Raw genomic sequence first — 19827 nt, 5'->3', positions numbered from 1 at the left:
TTTTGTACATATGTTTTAAATTGTGTTGTGCACATCCCACATCCATTTTAGGCATTTGAATCACTTGGCCAATCTTTTGGAAAAAGCTTGATTCATTTTTGGAAAGTCAAAATTTATTTCCAAAATACCCTGCCAAGGGGAAAACAGACTATTCCCAAGATCATTAAGGAGTGTGGTTTTTCTCGAAACCTTGGCCAAATGTTTGTTTAGGTTGCATTACATACATACATGCATGCATGTTCTCCTCCGAATCAAAGACCGGAACTCCAAGATTGAGCCCACTTCTACCCACCCTTACAATACTAGAGGCAAAGCAAAAATCATGGTGAAACACATAGAAAACCGGGTCTTGGGCATAGAGCAGGGACAAGAGGAACTAGGCAATCAGATGAAAAGAATATTGGACCTACTGCTAAACAAAGGAAAGACAGTCCAGGAACAGGATCATGAAAAAGAAACATATCCTATCCATCTGCCAAGCTTCACGTCGATTCATGGGCAGTCATCAAGACCGCCACCATTTACCTCAGAGAGAGCACCGCCTGGCGTGCCCCCCTTTGTTCCAGTAGTGACGACTCTAGAAATAGGAATGCCTTCATCAACAGTTATGGAACAACTAAGACTACCACAAAATACCGCTGCGATGAGCTTGAAGAGCGATTAAGGGCTATAGAAGGGACCCAAACCTCCAATATACCAAACCCTCAGATTATTTCTTGGTTCCCAATGTTGTACTCCCTCCAAAGTTTAAAATTCCAGACTTTGAGAAGTTTGATGGGACTACATGCCCCCGGACCCACATGCGCTTGTTTTTCCAATCAATGGCCACTTTTGCTGACAATGAGAAATTGATGATGCATTGCTTTCGAAGCAGTCTTACGGGAGCAGCGGCTAGCTGGTATGTACAACAAGATAGGGCTTGAGTTTGCACATAGGGAGATTTGGCGGATGCTTTTGAGACACAATACCGCCATGTTCTGGAAATGGCTCATGATAGGATGACTCTCTTCGAAATGGAGAAGAAACCCATAGAGACCTTTAGAGAGTACGCTATTGATGGAGGTATGCGTTGATCCAAGTGGACCCCTCAGTAGGCGACCGGGAAGCTATCATGATGTTCATAAATACATTGAAAGACCCCTACCGTGGGCATTTTCGGGGAGCAACTCCCCATGACTTCATGGACATCTTGGCCGCGGGAAGTAGGATTGAAGCTGACATTAGGGCAAGCCTGGTCAAAGCCAATGAGACTGATTTAGGCAAAAAGTGGATTAACAAGAAAGGCGAAGAAGCCCACATGATTTAGGGGCGTTATTACCAAGGTAACCGGAATAGGGGGGTGAGGAGAAATTTTTTTGCTGAGCCCACTATTAATCAAGTGGCGCATGCAGGCACCAGACCTACGCTCGCTCAGCAAAATGTTCAAATGCAGGGAAGGGGTCCTAATAGGATCGAGCCAATTCCCATGTCCTATTTGGAATTGTTCCCCCAATTGCTTGAGAGGGGGCTCATCTCAGTCATCCCTGGAATAGGTGTACATTATCCCCTACCACGGTGGTATGATCCGGACGCTCGTTGCGCATATCATTCCAATTCACCGGGCCACACCATTGACCGATGTTGGACATTCAAGCACAAGGTATAATCACCGAGGGACGCCGGTTCTTTGACTTTTGATGATAAATAGTTGGGAAAGAAAATGATTAGCATGCCAGAAGTAGCCGAAGCCGGAGTATCAGCCATAGACCTAGGACTAGCTTGAGTGGAGGGGTTTGCCATTTTACAGTAGTGGAACATAGAATTGACAGACTGCTGACTATCCAATCCATTTCATATGGTGCTTTTGTCTTCTTTATTTCTCTATGTCCATTTTCTCTTTGTAATTCTGTGACATTTTTGTCTCAGAGATTTTCATCTCCATTAATGAAATGAAGGTATGCATTTTCGTATATCATTTGCATCATGAGTTCAATTGCAAAATTTTGTTTGCTCATGTTTTTATGTGGAATAGGGAAAGTAACATTGACAGCATTCACGAGCCAAGAAGAGATTTTGAATTTGAAAATCTAGCTCGAAGGCGGAAGAGGAGGAGGATGGAATAATTGTCCTTACCCTATTGAATTCGAATGTTATGAAGGAGTATTTTACTATCGAAGGAACTTGACAAAAGGACCATGTTGTTCCCAACAATTTCATGTCAGTTCATTACTCTCGTTTTGCTCAAATGACAGATGGCCATCTTTGGCCGACCAGTCCTCCTAAAATGAACCTAAATGTGGATTTATCATTTGCTAACCCGTTTAAGCTCAAATGTTAAGTCATTCTCTTCAAAAGTAATTTTCCAAAAACTTAACTGGGTTCGGGGTTTCAAAGGTTTGACAAATCATATGAGACAGCAATGGGTTGTCCAAAGTGACGGCAGGCCATTTTTCGGCTAGCAAGAAAAGAAAAGAGAAAAACCCCTTGCAAACCCTCTTGAGCCTAAAAGAGTTTAATTCTTGATCAACCCATCAAAAGATCACACCCCACATTGGGGCAGTCTAAAAAATATCTCACCCCACACCAGGGCAGTTTGAAAAAAAATTAGTCCCAATTGAGCCTCCAATGAATATGATGCTTGAAAGTACTCCATAAAAGGAAAGCAAAAAAGAAGAAAATGCAGAAAAAGAAAGGAAATGAAAAGAGGCATGCTTAAGACGTGATCTTTGACCAAAGATTACCCTTTTAAGTCAGAAAACTTTGAGCCGTATTGTCCCCTTTTTCTTCTCTAACCAATACCGTAAGCCTACATTACGGTCCAAAGGAAAGACCTGACCAGATTTGTACACACGTTGTTGTCTCAAAATGACTTTTCAGACTCAATGTTGAGTCTGAACTACGTAATGACTAGAACCCTGAAAAGGTACGTAGGCAGCTTGTTCAAGAGGATAAGTTCGGTCAAATTCTTGCAAAAACATCTTGCCACAAACTGGGGCAGAAAATATCATTTAGGGAATGAGATTTTTGAGCTTTAGTTTCCATTTTCTTCTGAGAGCCTAAATCCCTAAGCCTACGTTTCGCCCCTAGTCTTAAAGACCATTTTGAGATTAAAACATGGGTCAAATTGGCTAAACTAGGAATAACCATCAAACAAAAATTTTTTTTTTCGGGTCAGCAGCAAAAGGAGACAAAAGAGGAGAAGTTTCCCTAGATAAAACAGGGGCAATCGACAAAGGGAGAGAATAAGTTATTCATCCTGATAAACAGGCTTCAGTATTACATGACTTTTGAATACTGGCATAAAAATTTTTCTTTTCAAAAAGCATGAACATGATAAAACACCTATTTTTTGCATATGATCTCTTGATTTAGCAAATTGGTGTCCTAAATGCATGAACCTTTACCCTTTGAAAAGAGACTCCCTTTCTCACTCTTCGAAAGCTCCAAAATGTGGAATGGATAATCAAATAAGGTATCCTGCAAGGAATCACCAAGAATGTCCCTATTGAAAGAATGCCATGTGAACAAAATCAACCACAGATGAATGTGACTGGGGAAAACTCCGTGATGAACTCATGGTTGGAAGTAGTGGCCAAGAATAGTTGCAAACAAATGTAGTTGGGGTAAATTTCATGTTGAGTTGTTGTGAGTCAGCTCTTGTGCTTTTCATATCAAAATAGAATTTGAAAGCAATACCAAGATCAGTGACAAGTAACCGGGCAGATCTCGGGTTAAGTCTCATTTGAGCCAGATTCAGAGGCGCTTACATCAAATTGGAGTCCGAACACATGGCCAAACTCAGAAATTGGGTCACTGATTACAGGCGCATTGGAAAAAGAAACTTCATATCATCATGCATTTCATTACATAGAAAAGGAAAATGCATACATGGTTCTGCGTCATGGGTAGCGATGTGCATACATATAGATACATATCCCTGCATTCTAGAATCAAAAGTAGCTACATGCATACATATAGCAACAGAACATCATTCATTCATACTTGTATTATAAGTTTTTGAATATCCTTATTGCATCCTTGACTAAGTAATTCTTGAAACCAGGGCAATTGACCCAAGCATAGATTGACATACTTTAAAATTGGGGCAGCTGACCCCAAGCATAGATTGATATGCTTTGAAACCTAGACAGTTGACCCAGAAGAAGATTAACTCATTTGTTTTAGCACTTGAGCAATGCTTGAGATTTTCGAGATTATACACTCGAATGATCATTTTGACTCACAGAATGCTACATCTGAGGAGTCCTCGAGATCCTACACTTGAGCAATCAATAGACCCTTAGAATCCTACATCTGAGGAGTCCTTGAGATCCAACAATCAATAGAGTCTTAGAATCCTACATCTGAGAAGTCCTCGAGATCTTGCACTTGAGCAATCAAAAGACTTTCAAAATAGTACATCTAATAAGTCCTCGATATCTTACACTCGAGCACTCAACAAACTCTTAAAATCCTACATCTAAGAAGTCCTCGAGATCCTACACTCGAGTAATCGACTCTCGGAATCCTACATCTGAGAAGCTCTCAAGGTCCTACACTCGAGCACTCAACAGTCTCTTAGAAATCCTACATCTAAGAAGCCATCAAGATCCTACACTCGAGCAATCGACTCTTAGAATCCCATATCTAAGAAGTTCTTGAGATTCTACACTCGAGTAGTCAGCATACTCTTAGAAATCTACATCTAAGGAGTACTCGAGAACTTACACTCGAGCAATCAGTAGACTTTCATAATCCTACATCTGAGAAGTCCTCAAGATTCTACACTTGAGTAGTCTTTGAGATCATACACCCGAATTTTCATCAAACTCTCAAGATTTTACACTTGAGTAGTCTTCAGATTCCTACACCCGAATTATCTTCTGACTTCTATGATCCTACACTTGAGCATTCATCTTTAAAACAGTGTCTTATTTAACTTTCCTCAGCCAAACAATCATCTTCCAAAAAACTCTTAGGATCTTATGCTTGAACACTCGTCTCCCAAAAGATCTCGGGATTTTACACCCGATCGATCATTCCCAGTGGAACAACCATTTTTTAGGAATTCGGGACCCCACACCTGAATGCTCGCTTTTCTAAAAGATCTCGGGACCTTACCGATCATCCCTAGTGGAGCAACCTTTTTAGGACCTAGAACCCCGCACTTAAATGCTCTTGGGCCAAGAGATCTTGGTATTTAGCTCCCGATTGATCATCTCCAATGGAATAACTCTAAGCTCTTCACCTGAGGACATTTTCCAAAAGAATCTTAGGGTTTTGCACCCGATTGATCACCCCCAGTAGGGTAACCACTTTCCAAAATACTGACCTTCCAAAAGATCTCGGGACCTAGCGCCCGATTGATCATCCCCATTGAAGCAATTTTTTTAGGACTTAGAACCCTGCACATGAGCTTATTCTTCAAAAAGGAATCTCAGGATTTCTTTTCTGATTGATCATCCCCAATGGGACAACTATGCTTCAAAAAAAAAAAAAAAAATCTCAAAGTAGTCATTTTTCCAACACAAGATTTCCTACCTAAAAGTTTTTGCTTGGGTTATCAAACCCGCCTTGGCTTGAATTATCACATCCACAACCAACCACCATAAAGGTTTTGGGTCGTTGTACTCCCATGGCCCAAAATTCTACATCTACAGCAAGCCATTCGGAGGAAATTATAGCTCGGGTTGGTGTATCAGCAATATCTTGTCATCATTTAAAAGAAAACCACCCAAATTTTTTTAATCACCCTCACTTATGGTGGAGGAATACTGTGGTTACATTTACAGTTTTGGGAGATTACAAAAACTAAACTAAAACTCTCCTAAAACCAAACCAGAGATCAAAAAACAAAAAAAAATCTCAAAGTAGTCATTTTTCCAACAACGAGATTTCCTACCTAAAAGTTTTGGCTTAGGTCATCAAACCCACCTTGGCTCGGATTATCACATCCATAGCCAACCATCATAGAGGTTTGGGTCATTGTACCCCCATGGCCCAAATTTTTACATCTACAGCAAGCCATTCAGAGGATATTATAACTCGGTTTGGTGTACCAGCAATACTCTTGTCCTCATTAAAAAAAAAAAACCACCCAAATTTTATTAATTACCCTCACTTATGGCGAAGGAATACCGTGGTCATAGTTACGGTTCTGGGAGATTACAATAACTAAACCAAAACTCTCCTAAAACCAAATCAAAACTCTTCCAAAAAAAAAGGGGGGGGGGGGGGTGTACATTTACACGCCTCGTATGGCAACATAAACACATAACATCACGGCTCTTCATGCCTCTCCACTTTCCTTTTCAGGTTGAGAAACGAGAGTCTATCCTTTTCCATGCACTATGGTTTTGAGTCATTTATGCTCCTGCTGGATGTCCTCCTGGCTTTTCTCCAACTCGGCTATTTTGGACCTAAAGTCGTTAGAGTAAACAACCACCATTTTTCTCAAATCCTCGACCTCCCATTTCAACATCTAATTTTCTTGCCTTAAGTCCCTCATTTTCTGTTGTTCCTCTTGGTATTTCGTCCATAAGAGGTAGGTTTCATTCCCGAGGAGGGTCACAGTTTCGTTCTGTTTCTACAAACGATGGGCTAAGTGAGATGTCAAGGTCATTGCTTAAGCAATGTGATAGAGTTCCTAGTTGACTACGATGACATCGGACATCGTGGCCAGTACTGTCTCATTCCTTAGCATTTCTTTTTGCAACTGAGGAGAGAGCTGGAAGGAACCGAGAGCACCAGAACAGGATGGCACATCTGGTGCTACATTCAAATCAGGAATATGTTTGGAAGATGAAGCCCCTGCCACGAGAAATGGTTCAGAGCTTTGGAAGTTTGAAATGATTAAGGTGCGGTTGCCGTAATAGAGGGTGGCCAAAAAAGGGTTGCAGTCACACGTGGAGTTTGCCTGTAGTGTTTAGGTGTGAGAGGAAGTGTGTTAAATAGAACAATATTAAGATTGCCCAGTTGTGTATGTTTTAAAGTGTGTGAATGACAGGAGGAAGAGAGGGTTGATCTGCATTGAGAAGTCCCCCAGCTGTTAGTGGAGGATTATGTTAGTGGAGTCGTCATAATATCTAAACCCGAGAAAAAAAAAGAAAAAGGAAAAAAGAATGGGGTGCATTTATTCCTGGGGCCCGCTTTAAAAAACACCGAAGCCAATTGTTTTGCACAAAGCACAACAACTATTTAAAAAAAAAAAAAAAAAAACACCACGCTTGTTCATTTATAAAACCAAAACCCCAAATCTATTTTAAAAGAAACCGGCCCATGACGTAGGCCCATTTTTTTTTTTCTGAAGTAGGCAGACCCATTTTAAAACTCAGTCCGAGCCCAACCATTTAAATAAACCCGGGCCTTATTTTTTTTTAAAAAAGGAAAGTGGGCCAGCCCGTTTTAAAAGTGACCCATGCCCTATTTTTTTTTTTTGAAGTGGGTTGGCTCGTTTTAAAGCTCAATCTGAGCCCAACCATTTAAATAAACCTAGGCCTTATTTTTTTAAAAGGAAAGTGGGCCGGCTCATTTTAAAAGTGACCCAGGCCCTATTTTTTCTGAAGTGGGCGACCCATTTTAAAACTTAATCCAAGCCTATTTTTCGAAATCAAGCTGAAGGCCAGATTCACTCAAGCCCATTCTCATAAGTCCCAAAGTCCACACATGACCTAGACACGTGATAGAGCCCATGTGGCTCGCTCGAGGTACCTCGAATTTACTCAACTCACCTGGGTTGACACGCACGAGTCAACACTGGATTTACTCACACATTCAGTAGGTTGACTCGCATGAGTCAACCCTGATACTCACTCACCGAGTCGAAGACGTGTTGACTCGTCTTCAACCTCACTAACCAACCTGAAACCCTAATCCCTGAAACTAGAGCTTGACAACAACACCCTTTAGATCATCACAAATATCACTCACACCCCCATTAAAATCACACATATACCAGATCTAAAAAGAAGAAAAATTAAAAAAAAAAAATCGAACAAAGGGAGAACATGCGGTACTTAGCATTTAGACTTCTTGGATCTTCTTGGGTGACTCCTTGAAATGCCTTCGGCCAACCGATTGTTCCTTATCGTCCAAGCAAACCTTGTGCCGTTCGAACACACTTGTGTTTTCGGTAGCTCGTTGACAACCAAGGAATGAGGAGGATGGGAGCTTTACTAATATGAGAAGGAAAAATAGGTGGTCTAAGAGTCAAGTTTTGAAGGGGGTTCGTTTGAGAGATAAGGGCAGAAAAATTGAAAGAGAAGAACAGAGAGACTGAACGAGAAGAATAGAGGAGATAAGGAGAAGAATAGAGAGGGTGAAAGAAGAGAAAAGAGAGAAGAGAAAGAGAGGGAATTCGAGAGAATGAGACATGGAAAAATGAACAAAATGAAAAAAAATAGGTTTAAGTATCTAAAGCCCCGGAACCACAGTATTCGACCACATGGCATTCCATCATCCGTTCGATCGAAGAAAGCATGTGGCTCCCCTGTGTCCATCCATTTCTATTCCCCATCAACGACCCAGATCTCACTGTGTTAGTACTCTTGATAATTGTACCATCGTCGCATATCAGCAACGGTCAAGATCGCCTTGTTCAAAGAGGAAGCCATCATGAGTGTCGGCACGATTCTCCACTCGCCAAGTGACACATAGCAAGTATGTGGCCCTCATCATTAATGCACATAGAAGCTCGTGAGCCATCTCCACAAGCTGTTGGATCATCCCTCCATTGGATGGATCAGATCATGCCACAATAGGAGATCTATGTGGGTCAAATCCATATGGATCCTTACAGAGCACCAGCGGTAGTGATCACTCCACTTTAGCATCAGGAATCTACGCCCCTCCTCAACCGCACGATCTGTGTTTTCTAGGGACGGCTTGGATCACTCCACTTTGGCAATCTAAGTACCACTTGCTACTCACCGTCCGATGTGTCTTTTCTCGGGACTGTGAGGATCTCTCCACGTTAGCAATCCAAGCATGCCTCACCTCCACCGTTGAATCCCTTTCTTCCAGGGACGGTTTGGATTGAGCCACATCATCGATCCACACCCGCTTACACCCACCAATCGAGCCACCAACACATGGCTCATTTTCCCCAACGTACGAAGAGTCCTACGTGCCCCCCTAACCATCGTTGGATTTGTTTTCTCTTGGGATGGTCAGGATTGTGCCACACCTAGATCCGGGTCACATTTGACCAACCACTCAGTTACTGACACGTGGCATGCCTTCCTCAACCACACGATTTGTGTTTTCTAGGGATGGTTTGGATCGCTCCACGTTGGCAATCTGAGTACCACTTACTGCTCACCGTCCGATGTGTCTTTTCTCGAGATGGTGAGGATCTCTCCACGTTAGCAATTCGAGCATGCCTCACCTCCATCATTGAATTCTGCGTTTCCAAGGATGGCTTGGATTAAGCCACGTCATCAATCCGCACCCGCACACACCCACCAATTGGGCCACCGACACGTGGCTTATTTTCCCCAACACACGAAGAGTCCTGCGTGGCCACCTTGATCAGCTTTGGTTTTGTGTTCTCCGAGGATGGTCAGGATTATGCCACACCAAGATCCATTACATTTGACCAGCCACTCGGCCACTCACACGTGGCACGCCCTCCTACACACCATCATATGCTACGTAGTCTTTTGTGAGCCATTTGATCTATGTTTCCCAGGACGGACCAAATCTTGCCACGTCTTCAATCCGGGTCACCCCCCATCTCCCTTTTTTCTGGTCGGCACATAACATTACTGAGAAGATGACACGTGGTCAGTTGTATGGCCTAGCTAAAATAGGTGTTTTCTTTTTATCTTTATAGGCCTATTGCTATAGATAATATAGGAGAGTTTCTATTGTTACACCAAAGCAACAAGACCTAGAAAGAGGGGTAGTTGGAGACACCCCAATTTTAACTAGGCCTTTCCGAGGAGACCTCATGTCAAACCTTCCCACACTATTTGTGGATCCCACACATCTTTGTAGGTCCCACACTTCTTGTGGACCCTACACATCTTTCTTGGTCCCACGCTGCTTGTGGACCCCACACATCTTTGTAGGTCCCACGCTGCTTGTGGGCCCCCACACATCTTTGTAGGTCCCACACTGCTTGTAGACCCCAAACATCTTCGTAGGTCCCACATGGCTTGTGGAGCCCACATGTCTCTATTGAACCCCACATGGTTTGTGGGCCCCACATCTCCTGGTATGCTAGCTCAGATTCCTACATCTGGTGCATGTTACCCCTTTTGGTATGCTAGCTCGGATTCCTACATCTGGTGCACGTTACCCCTTTTGTATTGCTAGCTTGGATTCTTACATCCGGTGCATGTTACCACTTTTGGTACACTAGCTCAGAGTCCTACATCTGGTGCATACTGGCTCGGGTTCCCATAATCCTCACACGGCTCATGAACCCCACATGGCTTGTGGACCCCACATGTCTCCGTTGGACCCCACATGGTTTGTGGGCCCTATATCTCTTGGTACGCTAGCTCAGATTCCTACATCTGGTACGCGTACCCCTTTTGGTACACTAGCTCAGATTCCTACATCCGATGCACGTTACCCCTTTTGGTATGCTAGCTTGGATTTCTACATCTGGTGCATATTGGCTCGGGTTCCCATAACCCTTACACGGCTCGTGGACCCCATATGTCACCATTGGACACCACATGGTTTGTGGGCCCCACATCTCTTGGTATGCTAGCTCGGATTCGTACTTCTGGTGCACGTACCCTTTTTTGTACGCTAGCTCGGATTCCTACATCCAGTCCACATACCCCTTTTAGTATGCTAGCTCGGATTCCTACATCCGGTGCACGTTACCCCTTTTGGTTCGCTAGCTCGGATTCCTACATTCGGTGCACGTTACCACTTTTGGTACACTAGCTCGAATTCCTACAGCCGGTGCATGCTAGCACGGGTTCCCATAACCCTCACACGACTCGTGGATCCCACGCTGCTCGTGGACCCCACATGGTGTGTGGGCCCCACACATCTCTGTTAGGCTCCATACAACTTATAAGACCCCCATATTATTATTTTATTATTATTATTATTATTATTATTATTATTATTATTATTATTATTATTATTATTATTTATCTAATTTGTCAAATGCAAGCATGCTTTGTTCCCGCCATCATCACTCACCACATGCTTTGTTCCCCTCCTTATCATTTCATCCCATGCTATATTCCTTTCATCATCCCTCACCACATGCTTTGTTCCCCTCTTTATCATTCATCCCATACTATATTCCCTTCATCATTCTTCATCCCATGCTTTGTTCCCCCATCATCACTCACCCCATGTTTTGTTCCCCTCTTTATCATTTCATCACATGCTATATTCCTTCCATCATCACTCACCACATGCTTTGTTCCCTTCTTTATCATTCATCCCATGTTATATTCCCTTCATCATTCTTCACCCCATGTTTTGTTTCCCGATCATCACTCACCTCGTGCTTTGTTCTCCCTCTTTATCACTCATCTCATGCTATATTCCCTCCATCATTTTTCACCACATGCTTTGTTTCCCCCATAATTACTTCCCTATGTCTTCTTTCCCATGCTTGCCCTAAACTAAGTCTATAAATACCCTTCTCATTATAAGTACAGTGGGAGAGGTTTTTCTTGATGGTAGGAGAAGATTTTGAATATTGAAGTCTTATATTGTGAGTTTGTGAATTTTTATTTTTATTTTTTCTTTGTGGATAAGGGGTGAGGTTAAGTTTCATTCTCTTAGAAGATCAAGCGGACAACTGATCCTGTTTCCTACCGGGTCAGGTCACCCTATCCAAAGAAAGCGCTCCATAGTGCTTGTTAGAACTCATGAACCACCCTCGGAAAGACATCGTAGACTAACCCCTGCAGGTTCACAGACAGGAAAGGAAGACCAGAGGAGAGGAATATAAAAGGTAAAAGTGACTTTCTCTTCCTATGTTACATCTCTGCCCCCTTTCCCGAATCGGCTTCTGCTATTTCGGTTTTTATTTTAAATAACTTCCTTTTAATCCATAAAAAAAAAAAAAACATAAAAAAGAATTTCATAAAAGACACAAAAATTCAGAAAAATTCCCAAAAAAATTGAAAATTTTTTAAGGCTTTGAAACTTGTTTACATTTGAAAATTTTTGGAGAAAATCCAAGAAAGTTTCCAATGTGTTTTGCAAATGTTAGATTTCTTTCCTTACATTCAAAAATTTCAAAAATACGTTTTAAAATCATATCCTTAAAACTATGACTTTCATGCTTGTTGCCTCAAATTTTGTTGTATTTGGAAGAACATTGGAAAACCCTGAAAAATCATTGGTCTCGACCAAAACCTTAAACTGGTTTTCCCATAAATCGGTCAATGTTTCACCAGTTCACCATTCCCAGATCGGTTCACCCTGGTTTTCTCCATTTCGCTTGTATACTATTATTATATCCAGAAAATTCACAAAAATCACAAAATTTTCAAAAATCCCAAAAATATTTTCAAATTTTGATTTCAACTGATTTTATTTGTGTTATTTTGAAAGTTCGGGAAAAATCACAAAAATCACAAAAATCATTTTCACACTTAGGAAAAATCACAAAAATATCTTTTTAGGTACAAAAAATCATTTCAATCCTGAACAAATTTCAAGATCCTCCCGGAATAGTATTTTTTCTACTTAGAAAAACCTGTAGATTTCAAAACCCCTGGAAGCGTATTTTGTATCCTATTTTCGATTTTCCTTCCCAATGATTGCAACCATGGGCATTGACTCTTCGGAGTATTGAATTGCCCCGGTTCTGAGGGAATACCTAAGAGGTATTTTCATTTTTTTTTTTATTTTTGAAAGGGAGTAGTTTTGAAAGGCTTATCAAGTTTATTTTAGGGATAATTTTTTATTAATCTGGTACCGTTTGTAAGAACGGGTGCGTAGGGGATGCTAATACCTTCCCCTCGCGTAACCATACTTCCGAGCCCAACTCTGGTGACGTAGACCGATTCTACCCCTAACGGGGTAGCAATCGAGTGTTCTAACTACACTTCAAAAGGTTAGTGGCGACTCCTTCACACATGTTTTCCATGAAAAATCACATTTTCAAAATACACATTCATTTTTCCCAGTTCGCAAACCGAACCCATTTTTAACCAGAGATTGGTTCTTTGGGCCGGGTTTGGGACGTCGCGACACATTCTATTGGAAATATTTGAAACCTTACTTGTGATTGATATATATATAATGTTTCGAATATAGTTTGATAATACATTCTCACACTTTGATTGCACATTAACAATATCTTGAGAGTAGGTTCACATATCTTCACCAAGCTTATAGATCTATCATTTGGAAGTGCATTAGTTATTACTTGTGCGTATTGGTACACAATCTTCTTTTTGGAGAAGCACTTATTTTGTACACAATTTTTATTGTGAATTTGTTGTATTCCAGGCGTGGCCTGAGGGGGCGTTGATCTAGCCCGTAAGGATCAGTATGACCTTCTCCGCCCCATAAGGAGGGATTGTAGCCCTAGTGTAATTTGACCTGGTTGTGACTAATGCCACTCCACCCATTAAGTGAGTATTATTAGAATCCTCGAGCTTGCGAGCTCAGGCCGGGACATAGGCAGTATTGGCTGAACCCCGATAACATTTCTTGTGTCTGCTTTTAATTTTCGCAATTTATATTTCATCACTTGAATGTTTATGATTTATTATTGTGAATGATTGGGTTTATAATTGCATAGATATACCGTAGGTTAAGTTATACTCGTACTGGACGTTAAACCTAGGAGAAAGTTTTTTAATACCCAATTCACCCCCCTCTTGGGAATACACCAATTCCAACAGGGTGGATAGAGCGGTGACGCCTAAATGTTCAAAGATTAGGGTTAAAATTCCTCCATAAGGAAAAATTGCCCTTCTAACATCATCTATTGAAATCATCCATTTCAAAATTAGGTTGGGCAAATCAAGATGCTTACCTTTACACAAACACCACATCACAAAACAATCTAGGTAGGATATATGGTCATGGAACCCTATCCTAGGAAAGATGTTATATTTAATGGGTTTGTGCAATATTTGGGCTTCCAGATTGAGTTGTTAGCGCAAAGGAGGGTGACCAAAATAAATGGTTTCTTTGGTCATTATCATGGGAAAGAACTCTTCAATAGTGAAGTCTTTAGCCATTATCCAAGATTGTCCAAGTTGTGGACATTCTAACTCTCCTTGCTAGATTCTAAGCCTAATAGCCAGAGTTTGAGGAGTTACAACAAATGATTTATAAAGTTTCACTCTTTGTCATATTGGCGCAGAATAGCTAAACTAAGTTGGGAAAACACCTTTTTCTTGATAAGTAATAATGCTTTCCCAACCCAAAGTATTAAACATATGCAAAATATTGGAAAAATCTTCTCAAAGAAAAGAAACATCTAAAACCTTACCCAGAATGGGTTCGATAGATCGGATACGTTCTTGATATAATCGTCTAGCTTAAGGAGTCATAAACCACCTTTCAATATATTGGGCATCATCCTCCCTGCGGTGGAGCCTCAGTTTGCAGTTTGCTTGGTTTTTGGCATGGTGTTTTGAAGAAAATCATTGGTTGAATCCTCTAAAATGAGAGTAGAATGAAATATTGGGAGGAATTTTAAAGATTAAATGGTGAAATCTTCATGAAAGATCACTTGGAGATGAAGGAGAGGACTTCAAGAGAGTGGAGAATGAAGATCAGTAGACTAATGTTCAAAATAGTTAGGGTTTGATGAACATAAAATCAAACAAGTCAGTGGACTGCTCTTGAAGAGTCAATTGCCTGATGATCCTGAACTTGAAATATTTGTAAGTTAGTGTGAGTTCAGCCAACTGATGACAAAGAGTCAGTCGCATGTCCTTCAGGATTTTTGACTTACATGTTCATTTAACTTAGCCACTCATTCTTATAAAATCCTCCTCCTCAACTCACCTTTCTACAGTGGAATAAACCTAAGTTAGTTTAGATTTTCTCTCTTTTGATTTAAGATTATTCTTTTGCATATGAACGAAAAAAATTCATATTGCTTTCAAAATAGCTATTAATGCATAGGACTCTTTGAATTCAATGCTTTTTACGTTAAGCCTTGTACGATCCATTATCTGATTGTGACCATCAATGTCATTCTTATATTCATTTAATTTCGACACTAATGCCATCAATAAACTTGGAAATTAATTTGCAAGATTATTATAATTCATTTTGACTTTGTTCAATACTTTTGTTTTAATTTGATTAAGGAATTTTCCATGGATTTAACAAAGAAGAATTTTCTATTTGGAAATTGTGAATTCTCTAAATTTTTTAGTAGTAGCTTCTGATATAATCATTGAGTGAAAGCTTTTAATTGATTATGAAAAGCAGTTTAATAATTTTCTAAAAACTACATAGATACACTTTTCTTCTTGAATCAACCATATGTTGTAAGTGTTTAAAAAATAATTACATTGCCCTTGCACTTAAGGACTTATCAGTGTCTTGAGATGATTTTAAGATGAATATCCTATTAATTTATTCAATGTTTAACCTGCAGAATTATATATTTTCACTTTGAACTTCTTTCAGTGTTTGATCAACCAACAAGGTCTCAAGATGAATTTAGGATTTTATGAGCAACGTTACCAAGGCTCTTTTAATTTAATCTTCTAGATTTCAAGTTTGTGCAAAGAACAACATATGTTGTGCTCTAGTATTTTAACCTTAAGTATTCATAAATTATTTTTAAAAATTCAACTAAGGCTACAACTTTTGTCCATGGGAAATGAATCAACTTGGTTATGCTATCTTATCTATTGAGCTATGACCGTTACTTTAATCAATTAATCATGATGTGGTAAGTTGAATTCGACTTTAGATTGATTCTTAGAATTCATCGTCTTTAATTAGCTTCTCAAGGTCTCTACCATAGTAGACACAACTATTAGTATTTTATACTTTAAGCATGATCTACTATTAGAGCACACTTATAGTTATTACTAAATATCTTCTTATATTAGGATAAACTAACTTAAACTTGATGGGCTGTTGGGGCATCACTAACCTCCTTTTATTTTGGTATAATTGAACCTTCTTGATTTCTAAAAGGGGAATGACTAATCCTGAGATCTTTGGAGGCCTTAGTTCAAGAATTAGGTTATCATTTTGGTACTCATACTTTCTTGAGTCTTAATGGTTTAACAAGAGATGATTCTTTTATTCTCCAAACTTGTTTGGTTTTCACACCCTTTCTCTTTAATGGACATTCAAACTTTATGTGCCCCTTCTTCTTACATAGAAAACATGTCATGTGTGTGCTAGAATTGGTGTATTCCCAAGAGGGGGGGTGAATTGGGTATTTAAAAACTTATTCCTAGGTTTATCCGAATCAGCAGTAGTAATACACAACCTAGGGTCTATCTATATAATTGTAAACCTAATCAACACATGTACAACATATAATGAATCAGGCATACAACATATATGTGCTGATAATGAAAGTACAGAAAATAAATTGTGAAAATATAAAGTACAGGCACGATATGTTATTAGGGTTCGGCCAATATTGCTGACATCCTCGCCTCAGCTTGCAAGCCCTAGGATTCAACTAATGCTTACTTAATGGGTGGAGTAGCACTAGTTACAACCAGGTCAAATTACCAAGGCTGACCTCAACCTTTACACACTCTTCCTACAGGGCAGACAAGGCCCTACTGATCCTTACGAGCTAGATCAGCACCCCCTCAGGCCACGCCTAGAGTACAATCGTGAGTATCCAATTTTTGTGTACAATTCTAATGCTTCTAAACAAGCAGACATGTACCAATACGCACAATCAATAACTAATGCACTTCCAAATGATAGATCTATAAGCTCAGTGAAGATATGTGAACCTACTCTCAAGATATTGTCAATATGTGTAATCAAAGTGTGAGAGTGTATTATCAAGCTATCTTTGAAACATTATATAAATATATATCAATCACAAGTAGGGTTTCAAAGATTTCTAATAAAATGATCAAATATCTCAAAAATGATTTTCGAAAATATTAAGCATAAGAGATAATTGTAAAATAAGCTTGCGAAAAAATATTTGCTTCACAAAACAAGACAAGTTTAAGAGTCTTGCAATCAAAATGCAATGACTCACAAGCTAGCAAGATTTTCCCCACCCAATAAATTTATGAACTAAATCTATGGGGAAAATCTTTGGCTTAACTCTCCTTTAAAAAAATCAACAATCAACAATCAACACAACAAAGAGAGTTTAAGTAGTGTAGGATCTCTTAAGATACTCTCACTCAAAAGGATTTTGCAATAGAATGATCAATGGAAGAGTTTTTGGCTTAGTATCGGAAGATAGAACTCTCAAATTTTCAAAAGAAATTTTAGCTAATCAAATCTCTAATCTCATATTAATCTTGAAAATAAACCCATATTTATAGACATGCCTAAAAAAATAACCATTGGGGAGACTAAGGGAATTGATAAATTTGTTTTAAATGTGTTTAGTAAAATTAACCCTGATAAACCCTAATTAACCGTCGGTAAATTTTGGCCAACCTGAGAGTTTCGGTTGACTGAATGATAGGTTTGGTTGACTGAAGTCTTGTCTAGGGTCTTTTGATTAACCTACGGCCTATCTATGGCATTACTGAGCTTACTGTCCTATCATGCATGTAGATGCAGTAATTATTATAGACGTTGCATTATTATTACGGACCCAAAATATAAAATGAAATATAAAAATACAACTTGAAACAGACAAGGGCTTCATGCTCTCCTCCTCAGCAATTCCATGGATTGCACCGAATGATGTGCTCGTTTGAGTGCTTCTCGGCTGCCGTTTCTCATATGGCATCCATGCTTAGAAAAGTAAACTTGCTCAAATACTCAAAGCGCACAGATGAGATACTGTGGTTTGTCATAATCAAAACAGAGATCGGACGAAAAAGTCAACAATCTCCCCATTTTTTATGATGACAAACACAGGAACAAAATATGGCTTTGCCTGACAAGGCCCCCCTATCAATATGCATAAATACAAAATGATATTTAATAAGGTTCACATATAAGCATGAAAACTTTAGAATATTTCAAGTTATGCATTAAAGTTTAGTTTCATTTGCCATTTTGAATAACAAAAGTTTGAGAAAAAACTAATTTTGCTCATATAACACATCTCCCCCTTTTGTCATTAGCAAAAGGGCATAAAAAAAATAACTATTTTTTGAAAAATATGACAATTTAGCACACAAACTATATAACTGGTCATATAAATGGTTTAAATGACATGGAAATTGAATTAAACCATAAATATGCACAAAGCATTGCAATTGAAACATATCATAAGACCTGTGAAAGATTTGAGTTTGAAGCACACAACATATGATAGCAAGTAGTTTGTTTCAGCACAAACATAGTCTAACTAGTTCGTATGCATTTTTATGTGAAGTTACCGAACCAGTTATGCAATTTTAAAAATATATATGTATATAATAATAATAAGGCAAGAGAAAAAAGTTTTAGTTTTGAAATTAGTTCTTGCCATAAAGTATTAAAATAAATATATATATATATATATATATATATATATATCCCCCTTTGATATTTGCAAAAAGTATTGGGGGTGCTTGCTGAAAATGAAACTTTAATTTAAAACAAGCAAACAACATTTTTCTAGTTTGTCAATTAAGCACATACTTAGAATATAACCAGAAACACACAACCACAATGATCCTAAAGATGTCAGAAAATTTAAAGCATGGATCACATGACAAACAACAACTACATGTGGTAAAGCAATATATATCAACTTAAGATTTTCAAAAAGATAATTTCATTTAAGCACATGCCACAGTGAATTCAAAATAGATCTAAGCTAAAAATATTGGTGAGCAAAATATAACAGGAGTTAATTTTGGATGCTCCCCCCATCGATGTGAATCCTAACCTAGATACAATGAATTGCTTATACTAGATAAAGATTAATTTCATTTAACATGCCAATCAGTATAAGCCTTCATTTTAAATCTCCTAAAATAAATATACTGGTAAATATTAATTTACTCTTTTATGCAACTAGTATAGCTATCCTTATGGATTACACATGCATTAAAAAAAGATATATTAAGGCATGATTTTGTGTTCAGAACCAAGAACAATCCATATCTAAATATATAACTTTAAGAGTTGGATAGGATGTTTAGGGTTCTAAGAAGAGCCTCAATATTAAAAAATCAAAGCATGATGCATATGAGTTCTTTATGCTCTTTCCCTAGGGATGGAACTTAGCTCCCCTAAATGTTTTTAATGATTATGCAAGGATGAAATTTAATATTCAATTGATTCGCACTCATCCTTTCAAAAACATTTTAACGTTTATTTTTAGCATAATCATCTATGTACAAGGTTTTACTTTTGGGAAAATTCATGTCTAAATTTCAGCAGCATACCATCTGTAAGTTAGACATTTTCCCAGAAAACCTATACTTGATAACTAGTTGTTCTCAATAGAATATTCATATAAATCGTGCAACAACCTAAAATCCACTACTAGCATGCAATTCACATCAACTGCATTTGCCATGTAGGAGGCATTCTAGACTAAGCATGCAATCAGGTAGCAATCAACAAATGATACAAAAATATAAACTATCCATTAGAAGATATACTCATTTATCGCGTAATGAATAGTAGGAATTTAGTGCTTTTCATATGAAGGCATATGGGCATAAAACATAAAATCATGAGAGCATTTAATATAAATAGTCATAAAAGATAAATGCTCCCCTTGAGTTAAGCAATCAACCGAATTTTGCCTTTTCTACTTTTCAAATTCTTTAA

The sequence above is a fragment of the Malania oleifera genome, chromosome 13 (genome assembly GCF_029873635.1).
Source record: "Malania oleifera isolate guangnan ecotype guangnan chromosome 13, ASM2987363v1, whole genome shotgun sequence".
In the NCBI taxonomy this organism is placed as follows: domain Eukaryota; kingdom Viridiplantae; phylum Streptophyta; class Magnoliopsida; order Santalales; family Ximeniaceae; genus Malania; species Malania oleifera.
The sequence above is the reverse complement of the archived record's forward strand: the minus strand, read 5'-3'. Positions refer to the sequence as shown.